Here is a 15,100-nt window from a genome sequence, read left to right as displayed (position 1 = left end):
AGGTGTGTATCCTGGTCATGTCCTGACTCCTCCAGGACACTGCAGGCACCAATACCCCATGTGCAAAGGCTTATGGATGCAGAGACCATTGAGCAGGTAGCGTGTCCTGGCTCCAGCTCCAGCTCCAGTGTAGATAGCTGGTGGCTTTGGGACTAGGCCATGTCATGAGCATACCAGCTCTGAAGTCTAAATATAACCAGCTTCAAAGATAAGCAAAACAGATTTCCACGGCCAACAGGTCACATACCAGAAAGGACTAAAAGAATCACGATCAGCCTTTGTAAATCCTCAAATAACAATAATAAAACCCCCAGTATAATACAATGATCACAGCATGCTCACCCTTCAACCTGTTGTCAGTCTTTTCCTGCAGGGCCTGAAGCTGCTACTACACCCTCTTCTTTCTTATCTCTGTTTAAATGACAGTTGAAATATTTTTTTTTTTTGCATTAGGATTCAAAAAGGCATGATCTACTCATAGCATTTCCTCAAAGAGAGAAAGGGGGAACAAACAGTAGGGTTGGGAGTCCTCCCTGTGAGCCGGAATAAAGTGCAGCAGCCATAAAATGGAATACTAAATATTGCCCTGTGACACTCAAGTTGGGCGCCTGCCCCAAGTGTCACAGTTACCTCTCCACACTGCCCGTCCAAAGCAACTTGGGTCTGATGGCCCTGTGGTATTGGCAACAGCTCCGGCTGTTTGGAATGTGGTGGCTGCAGGAAGCACCAGCCTTCAGCAGTGTGACAGAGCGTGCGGTGAGGGTCAGGCCTCTTGGTGATTTGGGAGGGAGAAGACGACTCTGATAAGGAAGGAAATACAAAGAGAATGAGCAGGCACCGCTTTACTGGGAGGCAGGGAGATTATAATACCTCCCCCAGGCCCTTTCCCATTAAAGTTGCCCCATGATGCTGTCACATGGTGGCAGCCATCCTGGGGAATTCAGAAGGGAGCAGCTCAAGTATGTTTGCCAATAGAGATGAAGCAGTTTAAAGGCTTGCAGCAATAAGGCATATCCTGAAAAACACACCAAAACCAAAAAAGGTCCAGGCTCTTCCTTACCCTTGGGCAGTTTTATTCTGAATCATAATTTGTCTTTCTAGAGTGCCATATAGCTGTGTCAATCCTTTGCATGACTGCAAGAGCGTCGTGATCACGTGGGATGGGCAGGATGAGGCATTGCCATGCAAAGGCCACATTACAATCCTGGCTTTCAGGGGAAAAAAAAAAAAAAAAAAGATGTGGGGTAGACCCGGCGTCACTTAATGACTGTCACAGTCACTGTGCTGGAGCTAATTGTAGCCCTGCCTCATTCACAGCTCCAAGGAGCTGCACAAGTGCTAAGCCATTACCTTTCTTGGGCTGAGAAAACATCTAGACCAGGCTCTTAGAGTGGCAGCCTTCTGCAATTCACTGTGATGATTCTGGCCAGTCTCAGTTTCATTTACCACAGGCAAATTAATTCTCTCTTGCTTGGGAATAACAATGGAGTTAATGACCTGCCAATTTTCACAAAGCACAGGGCTATATATTTACGACAAAACCATTCAGAGATGGAATTAAGGCAATGGACATTTTATATTAATGCTAAAATTTCTAGGAATTATCTGTAAATGCCCAGGAAGTACATTACTCAGTTTTCTAAAATGTGTCTTTCTGAATGAATACTTTGCCCCGTATGTCAGAGCACAGCTTTCCTTTTTGATTTCCAGGGTCTCGAACCAGAATAAACCACCCTAATTCCTTTTTTTCAATATTTAACGAAACAGTATTCCTATCTCAATTTCCCTCTTAATTGCCTGAGTATATATTAAGTTACGGTGACAGGAAATGACAGATGAAAATGACATGCAGTTTTTATATATATTTTTCATCAATGGAGCTGAAAATATTTTAAAATCAGTAGCGCCATTTTACAGATGAAATACTGAGAGGGGGCAGGAAATACTTCATCCGGCAGGCACAGGGTGGAGCCGGAGCAGGCTCTGCAGCTGCTACTCTGCGCTGCTGCCCAACGGCTGTCAAAATACATTTTGATTGATGAGAGAAACTGTAAATACATGTAATAGTGCAACTGTGATGTTCAGTAACTACCTTGCTCTCTTCAAAATAATAAAGATTTTAGCAAATGCGCGAGATGGGACAAATTTTAAAGGAGACAATAGGGAATCATAGTTTTATAAATAGGGTTTTAAGGAATGGGCAGTATGTTTTTAATGTTGGTGGGTATTAGGGGCCAAAATGTTTCAAAAACTAACTTATAGGGATAATTTTGTTCCCATTAACTATCTTGTTTACAGTCAAGTGTTTGAGCTAAAATTTCTGGCTGTGGATACAAGTGTATTGGAGTGTGGCTCAGCAAAGCACTGAAGTGCGTAGAGCCACACAAATTACTGATAGACATCAGCCAATTGTTCTCCTTGGCAATTCAAGGTTGTCCTCTAGCAGGATAGCGTTGCTGTAGTGTTTTGACTAGTCTCACTGTACAACATGAACGTGTAGGCTTTCCACCATTTTCCCCAAGGACACCACTTCAGAAGCCGAGATCTCCATGTCACATAGGTTTTCCTGCTGCTTGGACTACACTTCCCATTACTTAACAGAGGAACTTCTTATTCTCTCTGGTGTTCCCTCTCTGCGCCCCTACATTAGACAGAGGTGTTCAGGCCCTGTCACAGGAGCCAGGTTTCCCACATGCCTCCAGCAGCATCAGGCCTGGTAATACTGTCTGGTACTTCATCTTTCTGGTGCTGCACTGGCTGTGGCCTCCCCACCTTGTCCCACGTCCTGGAGTACGCAGTTCAGCCCCAAGCATTAAACCCCGGCCCAGTGAGGCCTCTTCTGCCACCACCATGACCTGTGGCAGCTGCCGTGGCCCCCGGGGACGCTTCACATCTCCCCACCCCAGTGAGTTTCACAGTGTGTCTCTCAGCCTGGACGGCTCTGAGCTGCCACCACAGGCGGCCCCTCTCGGGCCCCTTTCCATCACGCATGCGGGAAGGGCCGCGTGGCCCGGGGTTTACCGTGACACCGCTTTCCGGAGGAGAGGGTCACGCTCTGCCACCCGCTCAGGGCCCAGAGGAAGCGGTGTCACGGGAGAGCCCCCCGCCACCCCGAGAGGCAGGGCGGACGGGCCCGGCCGTCCCTGAGGGGCCGCCGCGCCGCGCCCCTCCCCGGCCACCAACGGCCACCAACCGCCCCACGCAGGCGCTGGCCCGCGCCAGCGGAAAACAAAAGCCCGCGCAAACGTCACTCGCTTCCCCCGGCCAATCAGAGCCGGCTCCCGCACCCCTCCTTTCCCCACCCTGCGCGGCCCGGGGCGGACGGGCGGGCGCCTCGTGCGCCTGCGCGGTCCGCCGAGCGGCCGCCCCTTCCCGACTGCATTCCCCGAGATGCAGCCGGGCCCGCTCCCCGCCCTTCCTTCCGGCGCGTAGTGCGCAGGCGCGATGGGGTGTTCCGCATTGGCGGCGGCGGCCTCGTGCGATGATGACGCTCTAGGGCAAGGAGGAGGCGACGGGGCCGGGGAGGCGGCGGCGACGGCGGCAGCGGTTGCCGCAGGAGGGGGGCGGCGCGGCGCGGCGCGGGGCGGCGGGCAGCACCTCGCGGGCGCCGGCCGTTGCCAGGTGAGTGCACGGGGGGCCCGCGCGTCCCGCTCCTCGCCGGAGGGGCTGCGGGGCCTGGCCGCCGCCCGCGGGGCTGGGCGTCCGCCCGCTCGGCGGGGCGGCCGAGGAGGAGCCCCCGCGGCAGGGGGGATGCCGCCTTCCCTCCCGGCGCTGCTTCCTGGGGACGGCGGCGGGGTGGGGGGTCGGGGCCGGGGCCGCGGCTGCTCCCCTCCCCTCCCCCCCCCCGCTCCCGCCCCCGGCGCGGGTGGGTGGCCGGGGGGAAGGCCGGCGGTGAGCGCTGCCCTGGGCCGGGGCCGGGTTTTGTCGGCGCGGCGGGGAGCGGGGCCTGCGGGCGGTTGGCCGCGGGCAGAAGCGAGCGGGGTTTGTGGTCAGGGTGTCTGCTTAGGGGCACGGAGGAGGACTTGGAGATGCTCGGCTGGAGGAGGCTTTAGGCCAGCGAAGCACTCTTAAGTGGGTCAAGAGCACTGTAAGTGGGTCTTGTTTGTAGCCTTCTGTACACTTGTTGCTTGTCAGGACAGGGAAGTCTGCTGCTGTTGCTCCTACGGTCTTTTTTACGGAGGCGATAAAAAGAACAGCTGCTCCACTTGCACAGTATGGGAACCTTGCTTTGCCTGCAGAGCACTCTGTGTGTGTGTGTTTATGTGTATGCATCTATAAACACTGGAGTTATCAACAGTAGATAATGTAAATATTTGACACTAGTGTAACCACAATTTGGGTATTCTCAAGTGACAGTTCAATAAACTTTTTAAAGTTTGATTTGCTCGTTTTTTTGTTTTTTTTTTGTTTTTTTTTCCCTTTCCGTGGGAGAATCAGGTAGTCATCTCTTGTTTGCTTAGGATGAGCAACAAAGATGTTGAAGCATATGGTAATCGGCTAGAAGACAAAGAAGGTGTGACAGCTGTTGTTCTTACTGAGCTTTTCAAACAGTGTTGGTTTCTTTTTGTGTCTGTCTTAGCCTTACAAGTCAGTTGATTTATTTGCTTTAGTAGATGTGTGTGTTGGCACATGTTTAAGGAAAACGTTAGTATTGGATTATAACTTATTTGACATACAGGCTTTGTGACTTTGTGTGTGTAAACTATCATATGCACCTGTCACACAGCAGAAAAACTTTTAGATATTATTCCTTATTTAAAGATACATTTTTTTTCTTGGTGCAGCATTGAAGTTCTTCAGGCAGTTGAATTGTCTTGTGTATCGCAACTGTGTTGTATATTTTTTTAAAATGGGCCAGGTCCTCTGGGCAAACCCTTCAGGGCATAATCTGGTTTTCAAGAGTTGAGGTCTTAATGCAAAATTTAAACTCTTGTTTTCACTCCCTTGCTGTACTGGTTATGTCCTGGCTGTGATCTTCACAGATCTGGAAGTCCATGAAGAGCTGTGTACTGCACAGTCCTCTCTCTGAGTTATATTGTAAAGATCCTCAGCTTTCAGAGGCCTTTTTGTAGCATTTCAGTAGCGAGGTGCTTGATTTCTACAGAACCTTAATAAGACTATATCAAATTTAGTGGTAGCTGCTGTAACAGAGGAAAATACATTTCTGATCGACAGAATTAGGTGTTGTGTCATGGAACTACGGGTGCAGCGCGGTTGTGAAACACAGCCTGTTTTCCTTGTCTTCGGCTATGAGCTACTATTGATTATACAAGAAAGGAAGTGATTGTGTTGTGGGTTTGTTTTTCATTTTCCTGTACGGGTACTAGCCAGTTCCAGTTATGAAGATCTTATGCTGTGGCTCTTACGTTACAGGGATAACTTATAATGTGTAAACTTCATCTGTACTGTGACACTTTAATCCTATGTGAAGACTGTGAGCTTGTGTTAGTAGGCAACTTGAAAGAAGTTCATTGTTGTGTTGGAAGTGTAAGATTAGTTGATAAAATATGGAAATGACTCCCTTGTCTGAGCTGACAACTAAATATGGTTAAATGAACCTGTGGATAAGGTTGTTGGCAGCTTCATGGTGAAGAGCATGGAAAATAGTTGCTAATGTGGAAAACTGAATCGGAATTAGTGATGGAGGAGTTAAAAGCTGCATCCCAACTCAGCCTGGGTTTTCAAAATGATGCTTTCTGAGTTTAAATCAGATATGAAAAAATAATCTGGTGTGAAAGACAAGAGTGTATTTTTGGCATACTTCTTAAAACCTTTCAGGGTGAAAATTCCTTCAACAGGTTCTTATCTATTATATGTGTGTTCTCAAATACAAAATGTGATGAGTATAGGAGCTTAAATTGTATCAGGTCTTCAAGAGAGCCAGACACAAACTAAAGGGCTCCTCCTTAGCCCCCCACCCCAGTCTTTGCATCAATGGAGTTGTATCAGTGCTGTTGAACTGGTGGCATTCCTACTAGTTTGCTCAAGTGACTAGTGAGGTGAGATGGTGGTTTTGGCAATGTGGGTGAGATTCAGACTTGAAGCCTGACTTCTGGATACAGGATAGAAAGGCTGGAGTTTGAGAAGCCTGTGCTTGCTCTAGGCAAGAGTTTCTGTTGATTTGTCATGAAGGAAAATTAATGGGAATTGGCAGGATATGTAATGCCAGTGATTTTAATGCTTGGATCTCTGCTGTTATCTTGTGTCTTCAGTTGCATGTTCAAGGAGCTGTCTCAAGCATTCATGTAGAAAAGGTGCTCAATATTAGGCACTAAAAATTTTACAAGTTTTACAGGTTTCTGGTTGTGTAACCATATTGTCCAAGACACTGTGCAAAGAAACAAGGCTTGCTTTCGTCAGTGGAGATGCTGTCTGTGCATGAGGAAAATCTTGATAAGGAAACTCCAGGAGGTTGTTGGATTATTATGCCATCAGCAATTCAAATGCTTAAATAGGAGTAGTTCTGAAATAGAAATAGCAGTTTTGAGTATTTATGATTTGAAAGTGTCTGTGTCTGAGTCATTCAGTGAATTTTCTGGCAGACAGTGTTGGTAGGTTTGAAAAGACATTACACGAGATAATGGTAGTGATTATGAAAAGGTATTTGAGACAGAGTTTAAGGGGAGGACCATTACTTTAAACTGTATCGTTCTCTGATAAAACTTGTTTTAAATGCCTTATCCTTTCTACAAGACATCATATTTCAGCTGGTTGTACTTAACATGGTGACCAGCTGCCTCTGCTTTTTAAAGCAGTGTGTTTGTCAAGACAAGTTCAATAGAGAAACTGGTTTTCAAAAATTAAGAATATGGAGACAAACAAGGTACTAGTTCTGCTTCTTCAGAAAAAAGTTTTCTGAAAACATTTTTAACTTTCACTTGTTTATTTGAATATGGTCCGACTACCAGAACATGTTACTTTTGAAGTAGGGTGCTGCAGATCAGTATGTAAACTAATAAGAAGCAGGAGGTGAGTTGTTTCTACGTAGTTCCTGCTGCAGTGCTTTGAAAAGAACGACCTCCTGCCTTCTGTGTGGCAGAGTGAGAGATTCAGACTTTTATCATCAGGTAACTGTAAAACTGAGCTGGAGTTTAACTTGCCCAGTGATTACATATGTTTTCTGGAAAGTTTATTTGACATAAAAATAAAATCTTTATCTTAGTCCAGTTTGAAGATGAACCTCAAGGTTTCCTTTCAGGACACAGTGACAACCTTTTTCTGTGCAGAAGACTGCTCACTACATTGCGATGTGACGGCTGGTGTGGTGGTAAGCAGGCAGCCTCTCTCAGGGAAGGAGGTGCCACAGCTTATACTGCTGCTGCTTGATTTGAGAGGTAGCAAAGATCTTCAGGCGAGGAGGTTTTAGCAAAATCAAGGTGCTCAGAATTTTGAAGAGGAAATATATGTTTAATACCAATTTGCCCTCTGATTTAATATGATTTTCAATTATAACTTCTTCGGAATTTTCAGAACTTCATGGAAATAACTCTGTCCTTTACTGCTTTTTGTTAAGTGGCATCTGTTTGAGTAATGATATGGCCAGGGTAGGAAGAAAATTACTGTACAGGTTTTGTTTGGGTTTTTTTATTTGCAGCTTAATGGTCTCTTGAGCAGATGAAATATGTTGTAGGGCTGATGGGTATAAAATAAAATTAGATTGCAGTTGTATTTGTTGTTGCATGTAGCCATGATTACTCTTGTATTCTAGAGTTACAGATCTCTGCTGCTCAGTTAGCAGAGGAGAGAGTCTCTTTTTCTGTCCACGCAGGATTCTTTGGCCTTCTGTGAACTGTACGTGTGTCAGTGAATGTTTTGGGACTTCTCAGGACTGCCTTGTGGTTAAACTGCTTGCAGAAAGGTGTCTTCAAATGTATAGGTAGATATAAGGTTCATAGGACATATAATTGTCAGTGTAGAAAAATTTGCAGCGTGGTTCAGATGGATTTCAGTAGCTGTGAAAATGCAATGGAGTCTGCTGGGATGTGGCAGCTGCTGTAGCTCTCTGTGAACAGGACTAATTAAGCCCTTGTGAGAACAGAAAATAGTCAGGCACTATTCACAGGAAGAAAGTGTTGGAACAGGCAGAGCTATAATCATTGGCTCTAAGGTACCTTTAGACAGCAGTAAGCAAGAGAGTAGAAAATTTATTTGCAGAATGGGTTGAAAGTCTAGTCTGAATACTTAAAATGGGTGTTGCAGTGTTCTGCCAGCAGATCTAAGTACATTGCAAACTTCTATTGAGACCTGCTGCAGGAAAGGCTACTTCCTTTTTTCACCCTTTCTTATACTCTTCGTTCTGGCAGTATTTTATCTCAAAATGGTTAGCATTCTTGTTTCTTCATCTAATGTTGAAAACCAAACTTATACTAGATATAGATGTCATAATGTTACAACATTGCCTGCATTTGAATAGGTCATGTAAAAGTCTAGCTGTCTTTGCCAACGTGAATTGTTGTTTTTCTAAATGTAGCTATGATCATCTGCATATATTCAAAGGTAAGGTGTGGCTAGGCTGACTTACCGTAAGTATGCCAAAGCCTTTTTTTGTATTTGTTCGTCCAATTTTCCTCCTTAACCAAATTAAATGCTATTTTCCCTAACCCGTTGGGTTCCATCTGCTTAGAGGATTGCAGAGACTGCCATTCCCTTGTTTGAAGCCAAGGTCAATTGTGCTGCTCTGTTTAGGTCTAGAGAATGACAATTTATATGCCACAGATTTCCTTAGGAGATCACTGGGTGTGTTAAGCAGTTCTGCAGCTTTTACGTAAGGGTTGTTTTGTTGGAAGGAACCTTTAGCGGGCTTTTCTCTTGTTTTAATGACAGCATTCTGGTGAGGTTCCTGTTTTACCTCCTTACCGATGGATATGTTTATTGCTCGACTAGTATGATTTTCTCAAAATGTTGTCATAAGTGTGTTTTAGTAAATTGGATGTTTATGGATATTTGAATAAACAGGCTGTTCTTCTGGAGGGAATGTGCCATGGACCTTCTTGCTGTATGAAAGGTATTCCTCACATAATTCTGCAGACCTTTATTAAAGGCACTTGTTTGTGTTCTTCTGATTTCTTGTGCAAACTACTTGGTGGGTGATACTAGGTTTTGGACCTGTTACCATGATAAGGACTTAAAGCCCACATAAGTCCATACATTGTTTCTGAGTTTTGGTAAAATGCAGAACTTCTGATGAAAATGGAATAATTGAATTGAGGCAGTAAAAGCTGCCTTCTGAGAACAAATACCACCTCTGGCTTCTTAGATTAAATCTGACTGGTAAAATTCCTTTAGCTAGTGGTAAAATTCCTTCAGCTAATCTTTAACTCCTGCTTGTACTAGAAATACTTACATCTGTCTCCCAGTTTGCAGTGGGAGCTGTTTTAAAAAGCCATGCAATGCAAAGATAAGTATGGCTGAGGCTGGCTATACTGTCAGTCCTGAGAGTACTGGCAAGCTTTTACCTGCAGGGAAAGGGATTTTAGCATTTGAAATGAGGAAGTGGATGGCTAGTGGGACTTGAGATGAAGAGCTACTGAACATGCATTTCGGCTTCTCTCAGCTGACAGTTCAGGTATGCTTTTGTTATGAAGAATACAGCACTGCATTTGCTAGTGGGCTGCTCCTGAGATTTAGTGGTTGCCATTCCCTGGTGTAAACTGAAGGATGTACTTTTTCTGTTTTCCTTCCTAATGCTTTAATTTATGTCTTGGTCTCCATGGCTGGTGGAATTTGTGGGCATTTATTACTTAGACAAATACTAGTGCTGTGGAGATAAGTTAATGGTGGTGTAATCTTGTACTTTCTGACATTATGGGGTGATACAACCAATTTGCTTGTGAGGAACAGTGTGCTTTGCAAATTGCGTTAGTTTAAGCAATTATTTGTGTGTCTGTGTATTCCCTAGAACAGCATATAGCATTGCAAGGCTGATAACAGCAATGTTCTGCTGTTCTCAATATTAATCTTTTAGGCAAATAGTTTTTTTGTTTTAATGGAACGTGACCATAGAAATAAAAGGAAGAGCCTATTCATAATTCTTGTTAAAGTAGTTATGTGACAAAGTGCCAACTATTGGCTTTCTGCCTGCAGCACCTTCAGTGGGGAACAAAATGGATTATTTTCTGAGGTGGGTGTCCTGAGAGTTGAGAAAAGCATAACAAAGTCAACAAAAGGTTTACTTAGTGGTTTTCTGACCTTTATATAGTCCAAGCTAAGAGGCAGATGCTGAAAAAAGGCTTGTGTCCTGATGGTCTTAATGTCTATGGTTAAGTGCAACTCCTCTTTGGCTTCCTGCTTTGTGACTTTTTAATAATTGGCAACCATATGAATTTTGTAGCATTACAGAAATAGTTCAATAATGGATGTATTATAAAAATCCTTTCGTTTTTGTGAGCTTCACTAATGCAGTGAAGTAAGTTGCTAGGTAGCTTAGACTTGATTTGTAAGATATTTCTTAAGGGGCAATTTTCAAATATGTTTTTGGTATAGAAGAGGAACATGAAATTTCTCTGACCACCTGATAATTATGAATTATTCATTTCACTCCTATGAAGGATATAAAGGAATAGTTTTTGGTGGTGGGGTTTTTTGTTCAGTTTTTTAGGTCATTCTCCAGAAACACAGAGCATGATTTGCCAAAGCCTCCTTTTCTTCTTATTAGGATTTTTCATAGGTGTTCTGGCATTCTTAAATCAGCTAGGACTATAGAGGGGGAGGATCAGTAATAAAACATTAAAACTTTCTGGGTTACAAAAATCCAATGTTTGATTCAGTAGGAGGTATTTGTTGCTAAAACAATCGAGAAGATGTGTATTGGTTATAGCTATTGTATCTGTAAAACTTTTGTAATTTGGCCTTGATCCTATACTCTGAAGTTTAAAGGTAGGATATTTCCTGTCTTCTGCCATGAAGGCAAACTTAGAATGATAGAGAGTGAGAGAGGCTGACCAGGTTTTACAGCGCTTGCATAAATGTTTCTGTCCAAAACATCTAGCTAGCATGTGATGCGGTTGAAAATGCCAGTTATGTCAACTGATTTGGAAGGATTCCAGTGTAGGGTCAGTGTAGGAAAAGGGAGATGATACACAAGACTGTTGGAGACGATACCAAAAAATCTCAAATACTCAGATAAAGTCAGGGTTGATGTAACAGTACAGCTCTGCATGACTGTGGGTAACCTAGGTCCGCTTTGGGTTTTGAGCAGCAGAGTCTTAAAATGCTGTTGAAAAAGTGGTACAAGATGCTTTCAGAAGGACATTAGCTTTTCATTCTTCCATGTAAGCCCTTTCCAGCTGACTACTTCTGTATCAGTTAACCGGTTCAAATACCTCCTTGTTACACATCACAGTAAAGTCTTTGTGAAAAACAAAGCATGATCGGAGAACCCATGACTGTTTTCCTCTGAAAACTCATGTCTTGGCTCTCTTTCAATAGATAATTATTATGCAAGTGCCTGAGGGCTTATCTGCCTGCAAGACTCACATGAATGTTTTGTGCAGTCTACGGTCATCCTTGAAAAGGTACAATTCCACATTCTTGTTCTTTTAGCAGTAAGTATGATGTGTCCAGTAGTTCTTGTAGTACCACCTGAAATATTACTACCTTTTGAGAGGCTTTATGCTATGTAGAGATTAAAACTCCCATAAAAGTTGGTGCTCCCTTCTTGGAGATCCTGTTTTGAGGTAACAGAATATTTGAACACTTTCTCATTTCAAGCGGAAGGGACTCCTGAACTGGGTGGTAATCTAAGTAATGTCTTTGTAATAAATGAACAGTTTATCAGCATATTATTTGTTACAACATTCAAAGTGACAGGTAATAGTGGTGGTATTTGGGGTTGACCGAAGCATAGTTGCATAATTCCTATCGTAGAATGATGTTTAGTCATACCAATGATGGAGCAAGTGAGAATTACTGGCACTTAAAATTAATTACTAGGCAGACATAAAAAGGAAAGGTGTAGAATGTATGCATTACTGCTGCTTGCATTGGAGACTGCTTCTTCAGGGGATGTGACCAGTAGTAGACCTGTATCAGCATATTGTGCTGATGGTGATCAGTTGCTAAGCAAACATGCAGGATGTGTATGCTAAAACTGCTTCTCTTCAGTGATTGTCCAACTGTCTTTATTTGTCTTTGAACTTTTGATTCAATTGTGCTGAAAATCTTGGATCATCTGGTAAGTCGTCTAGAGAATTGGTTGTATTAGGAGGCAAGCAGTCTGTTAGTGAAAACCAATTCTTTTTGTTGGAAATATTTAATAAGGAAGCCATACAACTGGAAGGCTTTAAACTGTTGGGGCTAAGAGTTTGTATAGAAATATTACCAGCACTTATTGTATATAATGTAATACGTGTAATGTTTGAGCCAGCTTTTCTGTCTTGTGTACTGCTTGAAGTATGGATGAAGTAGATTGTATAACTTACAAAACCTTCCCTCCTCCATGGGAGTGCAATGAATGTCAGTTTGAAGCTGGTATGTGAGTGCTGTATGCTTTATAACTCCAGTGACACAAGATCCTAAGATAAACTCAGCCTTCATTTAGTGAAGTTTTGGGGCTCTAACAACATGCCATGAAGTGAAGCAGAGAAAATGGAAATGGATTACAGAAAAAGTCTGCATTCCTTGCTGTTTTCATGCTGTAATATTTATGTCATAGAGGATCTCTCCCAAGCTCCGATTTCAAACTCCCATGTGGACCAAAAGCAACATTGTATATGGCTTGACAAAAGTCTTTTCTGACTAACTTTAAGTGACCTGAGGCAGATTAACATGCAGATTAATGTATTTGACAGTAATAAATCAGTTTTAACAAGTACCGAGGCAGAGATTTGTTTGGCAGAGGGTTTGAAAAAAATATGGTATCTGGAGTTACATTGAACATTTTGTGGAGAATGATGTAGCTGAGATGGTTAAAGAATTTCCTGCTTTCCTTGGTTTTGTGTTGATGCATCTTCATACAATTTACCTGTAACTATGTGTAACTATGTTTTATTTAAGTCAAAGTTGTCTTGGTGAGCGAGCCTACAAAAATCAAAGGATTCTAATTTAAATGGGATGCATGCATTTTGTCATCCACTGTAAATGTTTAATAACTGCTGTATAGCACGCATACTCTAAGGATTTTTTTTTTCCCCGTCTGCATAAATTTATTATCTAGTTTTAAGCTAACTTGGAGAAACAGCCTTCATGTTGATTTCACGTCCTTTTTGTAGGAATCTTGGACTGTAACCTTCCCAAGCTTGAATACAAACATCAAGAAACAGTGACAAGTTTGAGGTGAGAGAAATTGATCTATGCTTCCTTATAGGTAGCACAGTTATTTGTCAGAGAGCAGTAACAAATTAGAGATTAGGAATACTGGGTGGGTTTGGGAAATGTATTTTGGTGGTTGAGATAACTGCTGTGTGTTACTCCACAGGGATGGTATGAGATCTGTTTGTGTCATTGTTCTAAGTTGTATTTCTCAGGACTGAGGCTTACAAGAAATTTTTATGTTTCTGAAATGAGGTGAAACTTAATGTGACAAGCTTGGCTTCCAAATTGTGGTTGATAGTTGAGATGAGTGCTAGGTATGTGCATGAGAGTATAAACCAGTCAGAGATGGGACTTTAACTAGTCATTCTTTTCCCTTTTAGGAGGGAAACTGTAGCGGTGCGTCATGTATTTGGTAGGGTAGTTTTTTTGGATTTTTTTTTTTCTTCAGGTTTTGGTCGTCTTTGGGGGGGTTGTTTGTTTGGTTTTGGGTTGGTTTCACTGGGGTGTTTTTGGTGTGGTTTTTGGGTGTTGTTTTTTTTTTTTTTTAGTTTTTTTAGGTCGTTTTTTTTTTTAGTTTTTCCTTAAACCTTTGCTCGTATTGTTCTCACTTTGGCAATGGAAATCAATGACATCAAATTGCCATGTGACAGTTTAAACACTATTTGTGGAAGAAGGTAAGAATCAGTGGTTAACAGATTTTATCTAATCTGTATGTAAGAATTAAAGTTGGGGCACACTGAATGTTTTAATTTCCTTGAGTCTCTGGAAGAAGGTGAGTCATGCCATTGAAACTTGGAATTCCAGAATAGCTATAACATAAACCAGGCTGGGTTAAACTAGAAGTCCCTCTGGTTCAGGATCCCACCTTCATTGTGGAGCTGCTGCCTTAAGCTTCTGCCCCATGAGACTCTCTGACCACCCTCTTGTGTGTAACCCAAGTAGGCTGTGTGATATCCACCCAGTCTGCCTCCAAGCCATGCTACGGAAACATTTTCTCGTTCTCCCTTTCCACTTGCTCAGTTTTCTTGCCTTTGTGTCCCACCCATGCACAAAGTGACAAGACCTCCTGCCTGAGGTGGAAAGACCAAGAAGCTTTAGGCTGGCTTGTGCTCAGCCAGTTCTGTGTTTCACTGTGGGGACAAGTTGAGGGGTAGGGTGAGAGTTGTGCTATGGGTGTGTTCATGGTATGGTTCACTTGATATGTCCCTCTGCTGCAGGATGAAATCCTGACGTGCACCAGATGTGCCAGGTTGCAGCACCTTACTGATGCTTTGACTGTGCTTTGTCCCTAACCTTTCTATTTATACCCTTTGAGTCTGAAGCCTGGCCAAGCTGTAGGACCACTTACCAGTCCCAGCCAAGCTGGCCATTCAAGGGAGAAGGAAGAAACTTGGCAAATGAGATTCTGGCAGCTATGGGGTTTTTCTGTTCCCTTGTCCTCTTACATAAGTTGATGCCAGAGCATCAGGGTAGTGCCTACTGGCTTCTTGGATGCCTTTGGCGAGTGTCTGGCATTGTTAGGGTGCTTTGCTTGGTGTCCCTGAGAAATTTTCTGTTTCAACCCTCATCCTTTTTTCTGTGGGGTTTTTAATTTTCTTTCTCATAATCATTTGACTTCTTCCTGGTTTTCTTTTGTTTTTATTCATTAGGACCCTTTCTCTCTTTCCTCAGAGAGGACTCTTAAGGTTTCAGTAAGGATGCCCATCCCCTAAGGAAGAAAATAGCTTCTAAGCATGAATATGCAAGCAATATATGATAGATATGCACTCGTATTTAGGAACTTCTAGAGCTAGAGGTGGCTTCATGTGCTTAACACCCTTTGATGGATTTATCCTGTGTGTTTGTCCAC

At 43.1% G+C, this 15,100-nt stretch overlaps 1 protein-coding gene across 3 annotated transcripts in view; it reads left to right on the top strand.

Annotated features, from left to right (window-relative positions):
* The first annotated feature begins 3,474 nt into the window (after positions 1-3,474).
* The window catches only part of ADIPOR2 (adiponectin receptor 2), a 47,750-nt gene continuing 36,124 nt past the window's right edge, over positions 3,475-15,100 (top strand). For 2 of the 3 annotated variants that reach the window (XR_008235543.1, XM_052789571.1), the window contains exon 1: positions 3,497-3,621. The gene's annotated coding sequence lies outside the window, so the exon portion shown is untranslated. Of the gene's footprint in view, positions 3,622-13,208; positions 13,273-15,100 lie in introns of all 3 variants that reach the window. The other variant, XM_052789572.1, reaches the window with a different exon arrangement.

The sequence above is a fragment of the Harpia harpyja genome, chromosome 6 (assembly GCF_026419915.1).
Source record: "Harpia harpyja isolate bHarHar1 chromosome 6, bHarHar1 primary haplotype, whole genome shotgun sequence".
Classification (NCBI taxonomy): domain Eukaryota; kingdom Metazoa; phylum Chordata; class Aves; order Accipitriformes; family Accipitridae; genus Harpia; species Harpia harpyja.
Note: the sequence above shows the minus strand (reverse complement) of the source record. Positions and strands in the feature narration are given on the sequence as shown.